Source organism: Rhinolophus sinicus, linkage group LG02 (assembly GCF_036562045.2).
Source record: "Rhinolophus sinicus isolate RSC01 linkage group LG02, ASM3656204v1, whole genome shotgun sequence".
In the NCBI taxonomy this organism is placed as follows: domain Eukaryota; kingdom Metazoa; phylum Chordata; class Mammalia; order Chiroptera; family Rhinolophidae; genus Rhinolophus; species Rhinolophus sinicus.
In genome coordinates, this window is record NC_133752.1 from 53,107,262 (window position 1) to 53,123,400 (window position 16,139).

Sequence of the window (16,139 nt, forward strand, 5' to 3'; positions counted from 1 at the left end):
AATGAGAAGTAGTAGTCGGTAGTAATAGTAACTTGGTGGATAATAATTAGATGGGAGTTTTTCCTCATCTTTTATTGTTCCTATTCCTCATCTTTTTCTCGTTCATTTTCTTTCTTGTGTTTCCAAGTTACTCTGTGTTTTTAGAGGAAAATGCAGAACGATCTCCAAGACATGGTTCATTTCCTATCCAGTGTTATCTAACTTTAGATTCCTCATGACTCTTACCTCTCAATTTCCCTTAAGTCATTTTGTAACTCCCTAGCACACCAACACAGAGAATTTTCCATTCTAGATTATTTCTACCCTCTTGGCCTCCATTTTCTTCCCTTGACTCCTCCACCCACTCACCTCGCAAAATTACACACACAGTTATACTTTCTACTTAAAATAATCTGACTATTTTAGGACAAGTTCTCTTAGAAACAGACCCTGAGACAAAGATGTTGGGATCCCAGGAGGCACTGGAACATGCATGTAGACGTGACACAGAAAAGGGAAGAAGCCAATATAGGTGTGTTTTGGCAGGTTATTACTGAGGGGAGTTGGGGCTGAGTCTCTCTGGGGGTCTCTCGGAGGCAGTGTAGATCATATCTCAGAGCTGTCCATATGAGAGGGGAGAGCACTCAGTTATTTATTCACCGCCTCGCATCTCTCATTACTTGAGGGCTGTCCCGAGAGTGTTAACCCCCTGGTGCTTTCATCTGCCCTAGATGTGGACCACGGCCAGCTCCTAGTGCTAGAAAAAGGCTAAAAGGCAGAGAGCCATAGGCACCTGCAGTGAGAGCAGTCAGCATGTATAGAACGCTGAGTGTCAAGGGGCATAGGTGGGGCACCAATAACATTCTACCCTCCCTATCCTTTTAGCTTTACTGTAACATGTACCTACGCCTGTTTCTACTTTCCCATCCTTTCAGTATGCTAGGTACTCTAAGATACATCATTTTATTTAATCCTCTTGACCAGGGAAGTTGACATTGTCTCAGTTTTACATAAGAAGAAATTAAGAGGTTAGGATTAAGTAACTTCACAAATATTATCCAGCTAGTAAGTTCTGGGACTTTTATTTAAAGCCTCTAAATTCCAAGCATTTTCTAATGCAGCAGAAATCCAGGGGCAGAATCTTAGGGAACACCCGTCATATGAGCAATATTTTGGAGTAAGAAGAGATGGGTTCAGAGTAGAGGTAGAGGGGTTATGTTGAAGTCATGGGGGACACTTTTTATCTAAGACTGGATTCTACCACTTTTCCCTACCTCCATTTCTATTGACACAGCTTTCTTAAGTTTAGTAGGCCAGTATGTTACTATGTTCATCCAGGCCCTTATACAAGTTCTAAGAACAAAGATCAAACACAACGAATTATCAGAATAACTAATGCCTGGTAATAATGTAATGTAATAAGTGCTCAATTTTATTCAACAATTATGTATCAATCACCTAATATGTTCCAGGCACTGGGCTAGATGCTAAGAATACATTGGAGGACCACCGATGTTCATCGATACAAGGCATGAGTCAATGAAAGACATGGTCTATTTTAAAATATGAAATACAGGTGTACCTCTTTTTATTGCACTTCCTTTTATTACGCTTTGTAGATGCTGCATATTTTACCAATTGAAGGTAAGACCCTCCACCGGCAAAAAAGATTACAACTTGCAGAAGTCTCAGATGATGGTTAGTGTTTTTAAGCAGTAAAGTATTTTTTAATTTAGGTGTGAACATTGATTTCTTAGACATAATGTCATTTCATGCTTAATAGACTGCAGCATAATGTAAACATAACTTTTATATGTATCGGGAAACCAAAAAGTGTTACTCACTTTATTGCAGTATTCACATATTGTGGTGATCTGGAACACAACGCATAATATGTCTGAGGTGTGCCTGTATACCGCATTCTCAAACTGACTTTAATTATATGGAACCATGAGCTAATTATGGCTATTTAACCTTTGCAATTAAGGTGAATTGAGTATTCAGAATTTTTTTCTTAGTCTAGATCTGCTTTGATTTATTTTCAACATTAACAATAGTAGATAACGTTGATGTGAAAAGAGCATAGTCTTTATAAGATTGCTGTGAGGATTAAATGAAACAATATCTGCCATATCCCAAGTATTTTATATAATTTATTGTATGCTTGTATCCATATACTGTAAGTCCTATAAAAATAGACACTGATTTACTCTGTTTTATTTTGTTTTACAAATTTTAAACTTTATTGAAATAAATTGAGATACTGAGATAATTGAAGTATAATATTTTATAACTTTAAGGTGTATAACATAATGATTTTATATATGCATTTATTGTGAAATGATCACCACAATAAGTCTAGTTAACATCTATCACCACACATGGTTACAACTTTTTTCTTGTGATGAGAACTTTTAAGATTTATGCCTTAGCAACTTTCAAATATAGAATACAGTACTGTTAACTATCATCACCGTGCTGTACCTTATATCCCCAGAACTTATGTATCTTATAAGACACTGATTTGTTTTAATTTACCTATGTATACCCAGCTTTTATAATACTTAGCATATAATAGGTCTTCAATTAATATTGGTGGACTTAATGAACAATATAGATATTATTACTCCAATTTTTATAGTGGAAAGAAACAATCAGAGAGATTGAATGATCTTCCTAACTTCTTAAAACTAGTTGGTATGAGAGTTAGGATAAAGGATGTCTTTCTCACTCCACTGTATCCAAAGGGCTCTAGAAAGAAAGCAAGGAGCATAGTGCTGAGTACACAGCAAGCTGTCAACATGTGTTACTCTTTCACCACTGCCTTATCCAAGATGTCTCAGGTACAAAGGACAACTCTGCTGCTTCTGCAGTTTTGCATGATCCTCCTGTTCTCCATTCAGTTTCCTGTCTAGACTCCTATTCCCCTCCCACTCCAGAAAGTGTGGATTCCCCTGCTGCTCAGGCCCAGCCCTGTTGACCTTCTGGACATTTGCCTGCATGTCTGCAATTACTTCAACTCAAACTGTACCCGCCAGTGACATGACCTTTAGAAGCTGCCAAATCCTCACTGCTCAGTGGTTTCAGTACTGCCACTCTGTGCAGCGTGGGGAAAGGAAGCCTAAAGAGTAGCATACTTCCCCCTCGAAAAGTATGGGAAACATAAAACCAAGGAAATTATGTACGTAACAGTGAAAAGTTTATTCAGTGTTTCAGCTCTGCCCTTTCCCCTGTGCCCCACCTTAGCACATTCTAGAATTCTGGACATTTGATGGCACAGTGCTCAGCAAGTGGAAGACATGCATGGAAGACATGCAGTCACCGCTCACTTCTTGTCTGAGAGTGTCCTGACCAATCTTGTCAGATTTAAAGGGACTGTCACTATTTTCTTAATCAAGGTGGCTTTTGTCCTGTACTAGATGACTATATTATTGATCTGTAAACTTCCAAGGGACTAATTTTGACTTCAGTATTTATGATTGTTAGATACCAGTGATGTATCATGAAGTTGCTTCCAGCGTGAGGCCAGATGGTTCCTGAAACATCCAGGTTTCCAGACCCTTCTGCCCTTGCAAAACAGGCCTGTCAAGTAAAAAGCTTTGCAACTGTTGCATCAAGTCCCAAAGTGAGAGTCAAGCACATGGATTTCTGAGCCATAGATATCTCGGTCTGTATTGTGTGATCTATGGTGCCACTTAATCTTTGTGAGCCTCAGTTTCCTCGCTAGTAAATGGAGATAATGTTACCTGTCTTGCAGAGTGGTTGTAAGGTTAAGGTAACATCTATAATTGCTTATCCTAGTGTTAAGAAGACAGTACCTATTATTATTGAAACAAGGACTTTTGAAAAGAGAGAAAGTCAATGCCTACTGGGCCTTCAGATGTGTTTTCTGAGAAGAGAATGTGAGGTCTTAAAGCCAACGTCCAAGCGAAGCTAAATTCCTCTCTGCAACAGAGTCAAGAATGTGATATCATTTTTTTTTTTAAAGCTGCAAAAGTTCCCCATGGTTATAATACAAATATGCAGCCTTTGTCAGTTTCTCTAGAATTATGAATAGTAAAACTTTTGAAACAAAAAGGATATTATGCATGTACTTGGTATAGCAAAAGAGAATGGGAAATTGGAGAAAGGTATAAAGAATATACAATTATTACTATAGTTCAGATGTTGTGTTAGGTGCTTTTTGTTAGGTAACATTTGTTACCTCATTTAATTCTGCATATATCTTCCATAACAAATCTAATCATTCCCTCCTTGGGACCTTCCTGGCACTGAGTTAGATAAAATTATCACTCTAATCTTTTTTTTTAAATTGAGATATAATTGACATTAATACTGTAGTAATTTTAGGTGTACAACATAATGATTTGATATATGTATATATTACAAATTGACTAACACAATAAGTTTAGTTAACATCCATCACACACATAGTTGCATATTTTTTTCTTGTGTTGAGGACTTTTAAGATTTACTTTCTTAGCAACTTTCAAATATACAACACAGTATTATTAACTATAGTCACCATGCTGTACATTATTTATCCCCAGGACTTATTTATTTTATAACTGGAAGTATGTACCTTTTGATCACCTTCACCCATTTTACCTCCCCCCCAAACCCCACCTCTGGCAACCACTAATTTGTTCTCTATGAGTTTAGTTTTCTTCTTCTTTTTTTTTTTTTTCATTCTACATATAAAGTTTAGTTTTCCTCTTCTTTTTTTTTATTTTGATTCTATACATAGTGAGATCATATAGTAGTTTTCTTTCTGTGTCTGATTTATTTTACGACCCTCATCTTATAAACAAAGGAAATGGTGGATCAGCATCACTAAGCAATTTGCCCAAAGTCACACAGTAAGAAGGTGGTATTTAAATTCAGAGTGTGGTTCCAGAGCCCGGAGTCATTCTTTTAGACCTCGGGAGGGGGAGGTTAAGGAGAAGATAGGACCATCATACTGAGGAAGCCAAGAGCACCCAGGAGAAGCAGGAGAACTGCTGTGTCTTCAGAGGAATAACCAGAGATAGATCTGTGGAATTTCCCCACAGGGGCTTTCTCTGGGTGGATTATAAATTCTGGGAAAACTTGGGCCTCTTAAAAAGTTTCTGGCTGCACCTGGCCCAGCCAAACTTTTCCCCAAAAAAGTGTGAGGAATTTAAGAACGGATAGTTTGTTGCCTGGTGGCCAGAGAAGTTCTCCATATTGAAATAATTAAAACTAGACTAAACAATGCAAAGACTTCTCTTTGTCTTGTTAACATTGCTAAAGTTAGCCAGACATTAAAGCGGAGGGTTTAGGAGAGACAGGCAGCAGAGAGAGGAAGCAAGATACTTCTCTCCATCTCACCAAGTCTTCTCTCCAGAAACATGTCTGGATAAATTGGAGACATTCTCCAGCCATTGCTGTTGAATTTAGCCTTCCAATGGTGGGTGGCTATGGTGTGGATGGGTACTCAGAAGATCTGAAATGACTGTTAGGGGCCCTGGGCTGGCTGGTCCTGTTTGCAGCATATTCTAGTACCTCAGAGTCACGAGGTCTAAGGTGAGGCACAGGAAGAGCTGGAAAAGTAGGACCATTCCCAGCTGAATGTCATTCTGTATCACCCAATTCCTTGGAAAGGCTCAGCTTCGCATGTACACAAGATGGATCTTACACTGGCTCTACACCATGTTAGGGAGGTCTGCACGTCTCTCACATTACCTGTCAGCATCTAGAAAGTAGGCAATATAATTAGCATCTATTTTGTGGATTCTATCACAGGGAAGACTTAAACTGATCTCTAGCTACCTTCAACAGACAGGATCCTACAATAAGATTTCTGAAATCAGAGAGAAAAAGAGTGAGAGAGAGAGAGAGAGAGGAGAGAAAGAGGGAGAGAGAGGGAGAGGAGCCAAACTCTCCACCAGATACCTCAGAAATAGGAAAACAAGTGACCATTAAGGGTGGACTCTCTGATATTCAGTGCCCAGAGAATGTCTTCACTGAGGATTAACAGCACACTTATCCCACGCACTAATTGCTGCATGATTTTCCAATATAATCAAATAACACATAATTGAGGCAGTTCTTGGGAGCTTATTCTCATCTCTGTGCCAGTCTGCCTATCTTCACAGCCCTTCCCAATTAACTCCTTTAATACCTCACTCAGAGTTTCCATTCCCTGACAGCTAATCAGCAGTTTCTTCAAATATCTTACTCATTAACTCCGGAAGGCAGGAACAACAGTGGGAGACTCTTGTCTGAAGTCAAACAGCTGTGAAGGCGGGCAACCAGGTCTGCCTGACTCCCAAACCCACCCACCACCACCACCACCGTCACTATCCTCACCACCACCTTTATTTGAGCTCTAGGCACCTTTTAATAACCAAACTTTTTCATACTTCATATAAAAATGTTTTAAAATTAGTAAACTAATAATTGTTAAAAGTTTATAAAACACAACTTAGAAAAAAGAGGAAAATGAGTTAGTTACCTGTAATCCTACCACTCAGAGATAAACAGTCACCATTGTCATGTATATTCTTCCAGTCTTTTTGGTTTTTCCCCCCACTGTTTTGTTGACATGTTTTCTTTGTTTTTGTTTTTTTCTATTTAGCATCATGTCATGAGTATCTCTTTCATGTGTCAGTCTATCTACCTATATCCGTAAATTTTAATGGTTCATAGTAGTCCACAGCATTTACATAGAATTGTTATAGAGCATATCACATTTTATTATAGTTAATGATAAAAAGTTAGGACTTACACAGGGCTTACTCTATGCTGGGCCACTCTAAATACTTACAGGCATTGGTGCATTTGATCTGTGTAATCCTAGGTGGTTGTTTTAATTATTACTATCATTCAAATTTCACAGATAAGGAAACTGAGGCATAAAGACTTAAAATAATTTGTCCATGATCACACAGCTACGTAGGACATTTATAGCTAGAATTTGAACCTGAGCTAGACTGGCTTCAGACTTTTAACCACTGTCCTATATGACTTTAACAGCTTTTAATTGAATACCTAATATTCAACAGTTTCTTCAAATATCTTACTCATTAACTCCGGAAGTCAGGAACAACACTGTGAGAATTTTGTCTGAGGTCCACCAGCACCATCCTCATCACCACCTGCCCCTCACCAGGACCACTGTAACTATTATCACCACCTTGGTACCTTTGCTAATTAGCCAAGTATCTGCCTTTATTTTCCCTTCCTCATTCCCTAGAATAGCAACTCCTTGGAATTAGGAAATATGTAGTTTTATTCATCTTTATGACTCCAGCACCTAGCACAGTTCCTGGACGATGGTTATCATGCTATAACTGTTTGAAGAAATAAAGGACTGAAGACGATGGTTTGACCAGTAGCAACAAAGGAAGATATTTGGCATAAAGAGATCAGTTAACACAGGTTTAAACAGAATTTGCAGTGCGTGATCAGAGCTTCTCTTTGTAGACTTAGCTCTTCAACACAACACAAAAAGGTTAAGTTTTCCACATTAGAGATCTCTAAACTCCAGGTGAGGAAGGTGGCCAGCAGCACCAACAGAGGCGTTATGCTCTGGCTCCCTTTTAGTTTTCAAAAGGCAGGTATGAATGTAGCTCATTCTCACCCACTTCCCACCCAGGACTTTATTCTCTCCCGCCTTCTACCCCACCTTGGCATACTCCTTTGTGTAGGAGCTGACTTGATCTCAATGTTTTTTTCAAATTTCTTTTGCCTAGTGGTTGATGTTGTATCACTCGTTACATCAGGGCAAACTCAGAACTCTTCAACTCACCCTGAGCTATTATTTACTGCCACATTCAGTTCCACAGAGCTTGTGCCAAAATGGAACTCATTTAAGTTTTGAAGGCCCATTTCTCTAATGCACGGTTTTGTTTTAGAACACAGACAGCTGGAGATCCAAGATGGTGGAGTAGATAAACACTTTGTGTCCTTCCGTGAACACATTAAAATTACAACTAAATTATAGAACAATCAACCTGGAGAACCATCTCAAGTCTAGCCAAACAGAAGTCCTATAACTAAAAACTATAAAGAAGCTACACCGAGACTGGTAGGAGGAGTGGGGATGCGGAACAGGCCCCAAACCTCCCTGTGGTGGTTGAGAATCAGGAAGGATATCTCGGCTATGGAGGTTCCCCCTGGAGGATCAAGGGATCCCAGCCCCCCACACCAGGCTCCCCAGCCCAGAGTACTGATGCCAGAAAGAGGAGCCCCCACAACATCTGGCTGTGAAAAACAGTGGGTATTCTGACTGTCTTGGGGGGATGGAAGGCTGCGGGAAACCCAAATGTCCTCTTAAACGACCTGTGCACAGATTCACTCAATCTCGGTCACTCACCTTGGGCTCCAGCGGAGGGGTGGTCACTCAGAAGTCCTCAGAGACATATGGGGGGTAGACTGAGGTATGTGGCTTTAGGGGGAGGACTGGAGGACAGTCAGCATTTTCCTGGTGAGAGATTCTTCTCCCGCGCAGCTAGCAGGTGGGCACCATCTTTCCTATATTGGGCCCACAGGCCAAATCTGAATCTTATTGGCCAGGTGAGCTCTGCTGCTTAGCCCTGCTGACTCAGCTGGGACCCTGTAGCACCCAACTCGCATACTGCCAGAGGCACTTTTTGTGCGAGCAGCCAGCCTCTCCCGCATTGCACTCTTTCTTGGAAAACTATCAGAGTCCACGGGCCCCAGGCAGGCAGCGACTGGCCTCTGTGTGTCTGAGACTTTTGCTGAGTTGCCCCAGGCTCAGCACTGGCACCAAACCAGAGTCCACATTACTTTGTGACCACAACTCTTCCCACTCTAGTGACTCTCTGAGATCCTGCTTTACCCAACTGGAATACTGAATGAGGCTTTATCAGTGGCTAAACCTGAAGGGAGCTGGCAGGTAGCAGCAGGCCTCCAGGTGTCCTGGCTTTTTGTGGAGTTACCCCAGGCCTGGTACTGGTGGCAGCCATCCTCAGTTTGCAGTGTGGCCTCTCCCACACACCTCTAGGTTTAGTACAGGCTGTGAACAACTACGGATTGCTTTGTAGCTCCTACCAGGTAGCCCTCAGCCAGTCACAGGCAGTGGGTGACGTGCGTCTGCACTGGAGGCCTCAGAACCAACATACTTGGAGGGCTTAAATGCCACCTTCCTTCAAGATGATGAAGGAGAATTTTCTTTCTTTGCATTTTGATAGAATCTTGTAGCTTTTGAAACTGGAGTAGCAATATTTATACCAGATGAAATAGAGTTTTTAAAACAAAGGCTATAAGAAGAGACAATGAAGGACACAGTAATTCCACTTCAGGGTATTTATTTGAAGAAACCCAAAATGCTACTTCGAGGGGATGTATGCATTCATGTGTTCATTGCAGCATTATTTACAATGTGGAGGCAGCCTGAGTGTCTGTCGATGGATGAATGGATAAAGAGTAAGTGGTACATATATACAATGGAATATTGCTCAGCCAGGGAAGGGAATGGGTTCTTGCCATCTGCAATGGCATGGATGGACCTGGAGGGTATTGTGCTGAGTGGGGTGTCAGACAGGGAAAGACAGAGGTGATGTGATTTTTGCTTATATGTGGAATCTAAGTACAAAATTAACAAACAAAACAAAAACAAACTCATAGTTACAGAAAATGTTTTGATGGTTTCCAGAAAGGAGGGAGGTTGGGGGTGTGGGTGAAAGAAGGGGAAGGGACTAAGTACAAATTGGTTGTTACAAAGTATTTGTGAGGATGTAGGATATAGCATACGGGACATAGTCAATAATATTGTAATAACTATGTGTGGTGTCAGATGGGTACTAGATTTGTCGGGGTGATAGATGGGAGGGGTTGGGGGGCAGGGTGAAAAAGGTGAAGGGATTAAAAAGTACAAATTGGTAGTTACAAAATAGTCCTGGAGATGTAAAGTAAAGCATAGGGAATATAGTCAATGATATGATAATAACTATGTACAGTGACAGGTGGGTACTAGAGTAGTCAGAAGGATCACTTCTTAAATTATACAAATGTCTAACCACTATGCTGTACACTGAAATTAATATAAAATAATATTGAATGTCAACCGTAATTGATAAATTTAAAAAGGGGAAAAAGGAAAAGGGGAATAAGTGGTCCAAATTTCCAGGTATAAAACAAATAGGTCATGGGTATGTAATGTACAGCATGGGGAATATAGTCAATAATATTGTGATAGCATATGGTGTCAGATGGTTGCTGGACTTATCATGGTGATCACTTGTTTAGGTATATAAAGTTTGAATAACTATGGTGTACCCCTGAATGAACTTAAATATAATATTGTATGTGAGCTATATTTTTAATAAAAGTATAAAATAAATAAAACACAGATAGCTGAATGGGCTGGTTGGGTGGCTTGAGTTTGGAGGTTTGGGATTTCTTTTCAAAGTTCACTACAGCCACCATTCAGTGCTACTCCTAGTCTGTAACTCTCCTCCTCACTTGAAATTCTCCTCTCTCACTTCTGACTTTGTAAAATCCACAGAAACAGGCCAACTCTGGTCTCAGAACAAGGCTGACCCTCTGGTAGGTAAAACTAGCATAAAGCTGAGTTTGTGGAAACTGGAAGAAACGTAGCACTAGTAAAATGGCTTGAGCACCAAGCAACTCATGCTTGCTTCACTTTCAGAGTCCCACTGGAGACACAGAGAGTGGGTGGGAAAGTTAAGAGTTTGTCAGTTTCCTGGGGAGGGGTTGAAGAGAAATCTGGGGTACTTTCCGTGGTTCATAAAATACGAGGTTTCTCAGGCAGGAAACTGCTAAGAGGTCTGCTTTACCTTCTTTCCTAATTACAAACTAGAAGAGTTCGCTTTACAACATCCAAAAAAACCCCGAGTGAATTGAGTATAAGCAATTGTAAGTCTTCCAAACCCAGCCAGAGAACAACAGCTAACATTTAGTTGAGCACTTAAAGGATGGTAGGCCCTGTGCTAAGTGCTTTACCTAAACTGACTTATTGAAAATTCACACCTATTAGAATCTGAGCAATCAATGCTATTGCCATCTGGCTTTACAGATAAGGAAACTAAGGCACAGAAAGATTAAGTTGGTTGCTCACTCTCGTCACACAAATATTAACTGGTGGGCAAGAAATAAGCCTAGGGAACCTGTTTTCAGATCCTACATACCTAACCACTAAAGTGCACACATATGACTCCCATGGTCAGAGGACATATTTTTTGACAAGATAACACTGATTTCAGTGGGAGTTTTCCGTGAAGACTTCCAAGGCCAGTCTTAGAGTTACTATCACTGTGCAGTACTAAAATAAGTATCATTTATTTATTCTGCAAGTGCTTATTGAAACCTACTCTCTGCCATTTGCTAGGCAAGGCTATGCCGATGCAATGACCAATCACAACTTCTGATTGAGTTAAATTCTTCATATGATTTATTTCATTTAATCCTCACAACAACTCTTCAAGGTAGGCACTGCTATTATCAGGTAAAGAAGTTAAGTAGTTTGTCAAATACTTACTGCTATAAACACTGCTATAGTAGGTAGTGGAGCCAGGCTTTGAACCCAGTTTGATCTGACCCCAAAACAATGCTATAAAGACAAAGTAAAATTGTAGAAATTAGAGGTTATCAATATAACATTAAATTAGGGAAATGGAAAAAGGAGAGGCTACACAGAAAAGTCCAAACTATACTATTTAAAAATTTCCTTCAATATACCCTTACAAATAGGCCAGAGAATCCCCTATTCAACATCTTCGTTTGTCATGTTTGCACCTCCTGACGAGTAGAGCAAACATCCCATCACTCTAGAATGAGGTGAACAAATCTGCTTTCTGCAACTCACTAATCACAGAGTTCAGGAGTCTTTACAGCTTGCTAATTTTCTCCTCCTTTACAGTCTTCAGGGACTAAATTTAGTGCATAATGAGATGGCTTAAATGTACTCACTTAGGCAGGAGATTCATGGAAGAATTAATATACATTTCATGTAAATGCAGATGGTCTTGGGAATCATGAGAAACAAGAGTATTAAATGAAATGATCCATAAGTCCCAATAGGATGGATTTTAAGCAACAAGATGACTGGACCATAACAAACATTCTATAGACAATAAAATAAAGATTTTTCTGAACAGTTCATATTTGGCCCTTTTATTCTGAAGCAAGTAAAGTAGGTTTTTACCTTTGGGATACAGAGTCCTGGGGTCCACTTTGAACTTGACCTGCCACCTTGTGGAAATTGGAGGCAATAAAAAACATGCCCCTCAAATAATACACTGTAATACTAATATGATTTAGGCTAACATATATTAAGGGCTTACCATATGCTATGCACTATGCTGAGCACCTTTTAAATTGTTTTCTAATTTAACTATTGAAATAACTTTATGAGGTAGAAACTATTACTGTTTCCATTTTAAAGGTGAGGAACATGTGGTTTAGCAAAGTGAAATAACTTGCCTAAAGCCACAGATCTGGGCAGCATGAACCCAAGACTCATGGACTTACCATGGCACTGCCCTGTGCCATATATTGCCCCTCTCATTCTAGTATGGTACTTAAATATTTAAATAAGTATTGTAATTCTTTGGAAGGATCACTAACAACGCTTCATTTGAGCTAGCTTCGTTCCATCAGCATCATCAGAAATATACTTTTAGTAGCTACTAGCTGATCCAATGCAGACAATGCAAGAAGAGTGTGGGTAAAAAGTTTAAAGGAGCGATTTCCTTGGAGCCTTTTTTTACTATTTCAATGTTCCTTTTTCTTTGGGGGTCCTCTCAAGTGATCATACTTCCTTCATTCTCCCACTCCTCATGCACAGATATAAACTGACCTGGATTCTAAACCTTGGTTTTCCTGCTGTGTAACCTTGGGCTAGTAACCTAATCTTTCTGAGCCTCATTTTCCTCAACTGTAAAATGGGGATAATATTGACACATATAACCATACTTTGTTCCACAAAGTACTTGAGACAGATAAATGGTATAACAACTCTGAGAATAAATGAGATCTAAAATATCTAGTACAATACTTGGTAAGTCCTCAATTCATACATACAACAATATTGATTATTCTAATATCAATTCTACAATTCTACATCACATTTGAATGTTATTCAATACTTTTCAAAGTAGCTCTAACTGTTACCTCCTGTGTAACCTGGTATAACTGACAGGAAAAGTCTACTACCCCACTTTACAAGTTATTGTTAGTAAAATTTACTGTGTGCCTCCTATGAATAGGATACTGGGCTAGGGATTTAGAAGTATGTAACATATACATTGACATTCACAATGGTTTAGTGGCTGTCCCTTTCTATGACAAGATTACACAGTGAATCCCTGGGAAAACAAGAGTGTGAGATAATAGAAAAAAGTGTATACACTGGTTTCTGGCACAGAGCTTCTAAAACCCTTGTAATTTCCTCAGTGATAAGAGAACTAGGATCATCTTTTGTTCTAATATTTCATCTTTGCTAATGAGTCGACTGGGGTGGGCTCCTGGATGGCTACTGGAGGGCCGGGCCCATCACTGGAAAGAACAAGCCATCATTGGAAACTTGGAATTTTCGACCCTGCCCCCCATTCTCTTGAGAAGGGTAAAGGGCTGAAAATGGAGTTAATAATCAATCATGCCAACATGATGAAACCTCCAATAGTATGGAGTTTGGAGAGCTTCTGGGTTGGTGAACAACACATGGAGGTGCTGGAAGAATGGTCTGCGAGACAGGGCATGGACATTCCATGTCCCTTCCCACAAACCTTGCCCTATACATCTCTTCCATCTGCATGTTCATCTGTATGCTTTATTATATCCATTTTTAATAAACTGGAAAATGTTTTCCTGAGTTCTGGGAGCAAATTAGTTGAACCCAAGGAGGAGGTCACTGGAACCTTTGATCTACAGCCAGTTGGTCAGAACCCAGGTGACAACCTGGACTTGTGCTCGGTGTCTGAAGTTGGTGGGGGACAGTCTTGTAGGACTGAACTCTTACCCTGTGGGATCTCATGCTATTTCCAGGTAGACAGTGTCAGATTTAGAGCTGAACTGTAGGACATCCAACTTGTGTCAGAGCATTGCTTGTTGGTGTGAGGAACTCCACCCTCTTCACTCCTCACATTGGTGATCAGAACCCATTAAAGAGCAAAACCTAGGTTCATTCTAGCTTTGTGTTTTTTCCTGTCATACTCTGCCCCTAACTGAATGAAGCTGAAGGCTACTTCTGTGGCCCTAGTGGGGCATCATAACTTCAAAGAAGCACAAAGAGTGGGGAGCTGGATAAAAATACTTTCCCTGCTTCCTTCAGAGAAATTCTGTGGCCTCCTGGAAATTATATTTGTGACTTACACAATAGAATGATATATAGCAGTCAAACTACATACATGACATGCAATGATAGGGGTATCACTTAGCAAAATAATATTATGTGCAAAAAGTCCCAGAAATTACATGCAGTACAAGGCTCACTTTATAAAAGCAAAAATTAAATGAAAAACTATAGAAAAAGAAAGCAAGGGGACAATGAACACAAAGTTTTGGATGGTCCTTGTATTCACTGGGGAGGTGGGAAGGGAAGGCCACAAGGTTGGTAACAGTTTATTGTCAAAGTCTTAGTGTTCATGTTGGGGGTGGTTTCAACAGTGCTTATTACCTTATAGAAATAAAGAGAGATAACAATGAATGGGAAGGAAGGAAGGAGAGAAGAAAGGAAAGGAAAGGAGGGGAGGGGAGGGAAGGGGAGGGGAAAGGAAGAGAGAAAAGGAAAGGAAAAGGACAGTTAATATCAAAATCCAAACGGGGTAGAAATTTCTTCTCCATGACTTTGAAGAATGTGGCCAAGATCAAAATCTTGTAATGTCATTTCAGGAATTTAGCTTAAGTAAAGAATATATATGCATTTTAACTTGTTGCTTCTCCAGAAATCTCAATGTCCTGGCCAGCTTTACAAAATATTTCTCTCCATGGTGATGGGTAGCTTGGAAAAAACACTTTGGGTGAAATTTCTGAGCTTTCCTCTGAGCCAACCCATAGTGCAATATTAGTTTCTTTTCCCAAGACGGGAAGCAGAGACTCAGGTACACTTACAAATGTTTAAATAGCCATCCCAAATTCACTTATATAGCTCAAATGCATGTAGGAAATGAACTTCATTCAAAAAAGACTTCTTAAGTGCTTTTTATGTGCCAAGCATGTTCTAAGCACTAAGGATACAGCAGTGAACACAAGAGACAAAATTCCCTGCATTCAAGTAGCTTATGTTCTAGGCTTCAAAAGAAGAGTGGCCCTGGGGTGGGATAAATTCTAAGGCCAAATAGTGGCTAAGAGCCTGGACACTGGAGTTGGGCTGCTTGGGTTTAAATACTGGCTCTTCCAATGGTCGAGTTATTAGGTTGGTGCAAAAGTAATTGCAGTTTTTGCAATTGTTTTTAACCTTTTAAACCGCAATTACTTTTGCACCAACCTAATACTTATTTTCTCTAATTCTGCTATCTGTGAGTTAGTGCCTACACTGTAAAGCTCCTTGAGGATTAACAAGTTAACATATACTACACTGTTTAACATAGTGCCTGATGCATAGTACGCACTCGAGTATTAGCAATACTTATTGCTTGGTGAGACATTCATTCACTGAATTGCTTAAGCCAAAATCATGGGGGCAAACTTGACACCTGACCAACTTGGTTACCTTGTTCTATCAATTTTAATTCCAAAATATTTCTTAAGATTATGTGTGTGTGTGTGTGTGTGTGTGTGTGTGTGTATATATATATATATATATATATATATATATATATATATATATTTCCCTTTGGTTTCCCTTGCCGTTATCTTAGTTCAGGCTGATACTTCTAGTGTTGATTATAGAACTAACTTGCCAAGTACGCTCCCTGCCTCTAGCTTTCCTCTCCTATTCATTTCTCTCCCTTGATCAAAAATTTGACCACATCATCTCCCTGATTGAAATCCTCTTGGAATTCTCCTTGCATGACACTCTCTTGCTTGTAAACTCTTCAGCATGGTGTGTGAGCCTGCATTAGCTGGGCCCTGCCTATCACGGTCACTTCCCCTTGTACTCGAAGCTTCTGCCACCCTAACCTTTGGGTAGAGCTATGCATACATCCTGCTCGTTTATAACTGACACTGCGAGTCCTTTCCTGTCTGGAGAGCCTCTTTTCTTTTTAATTGGT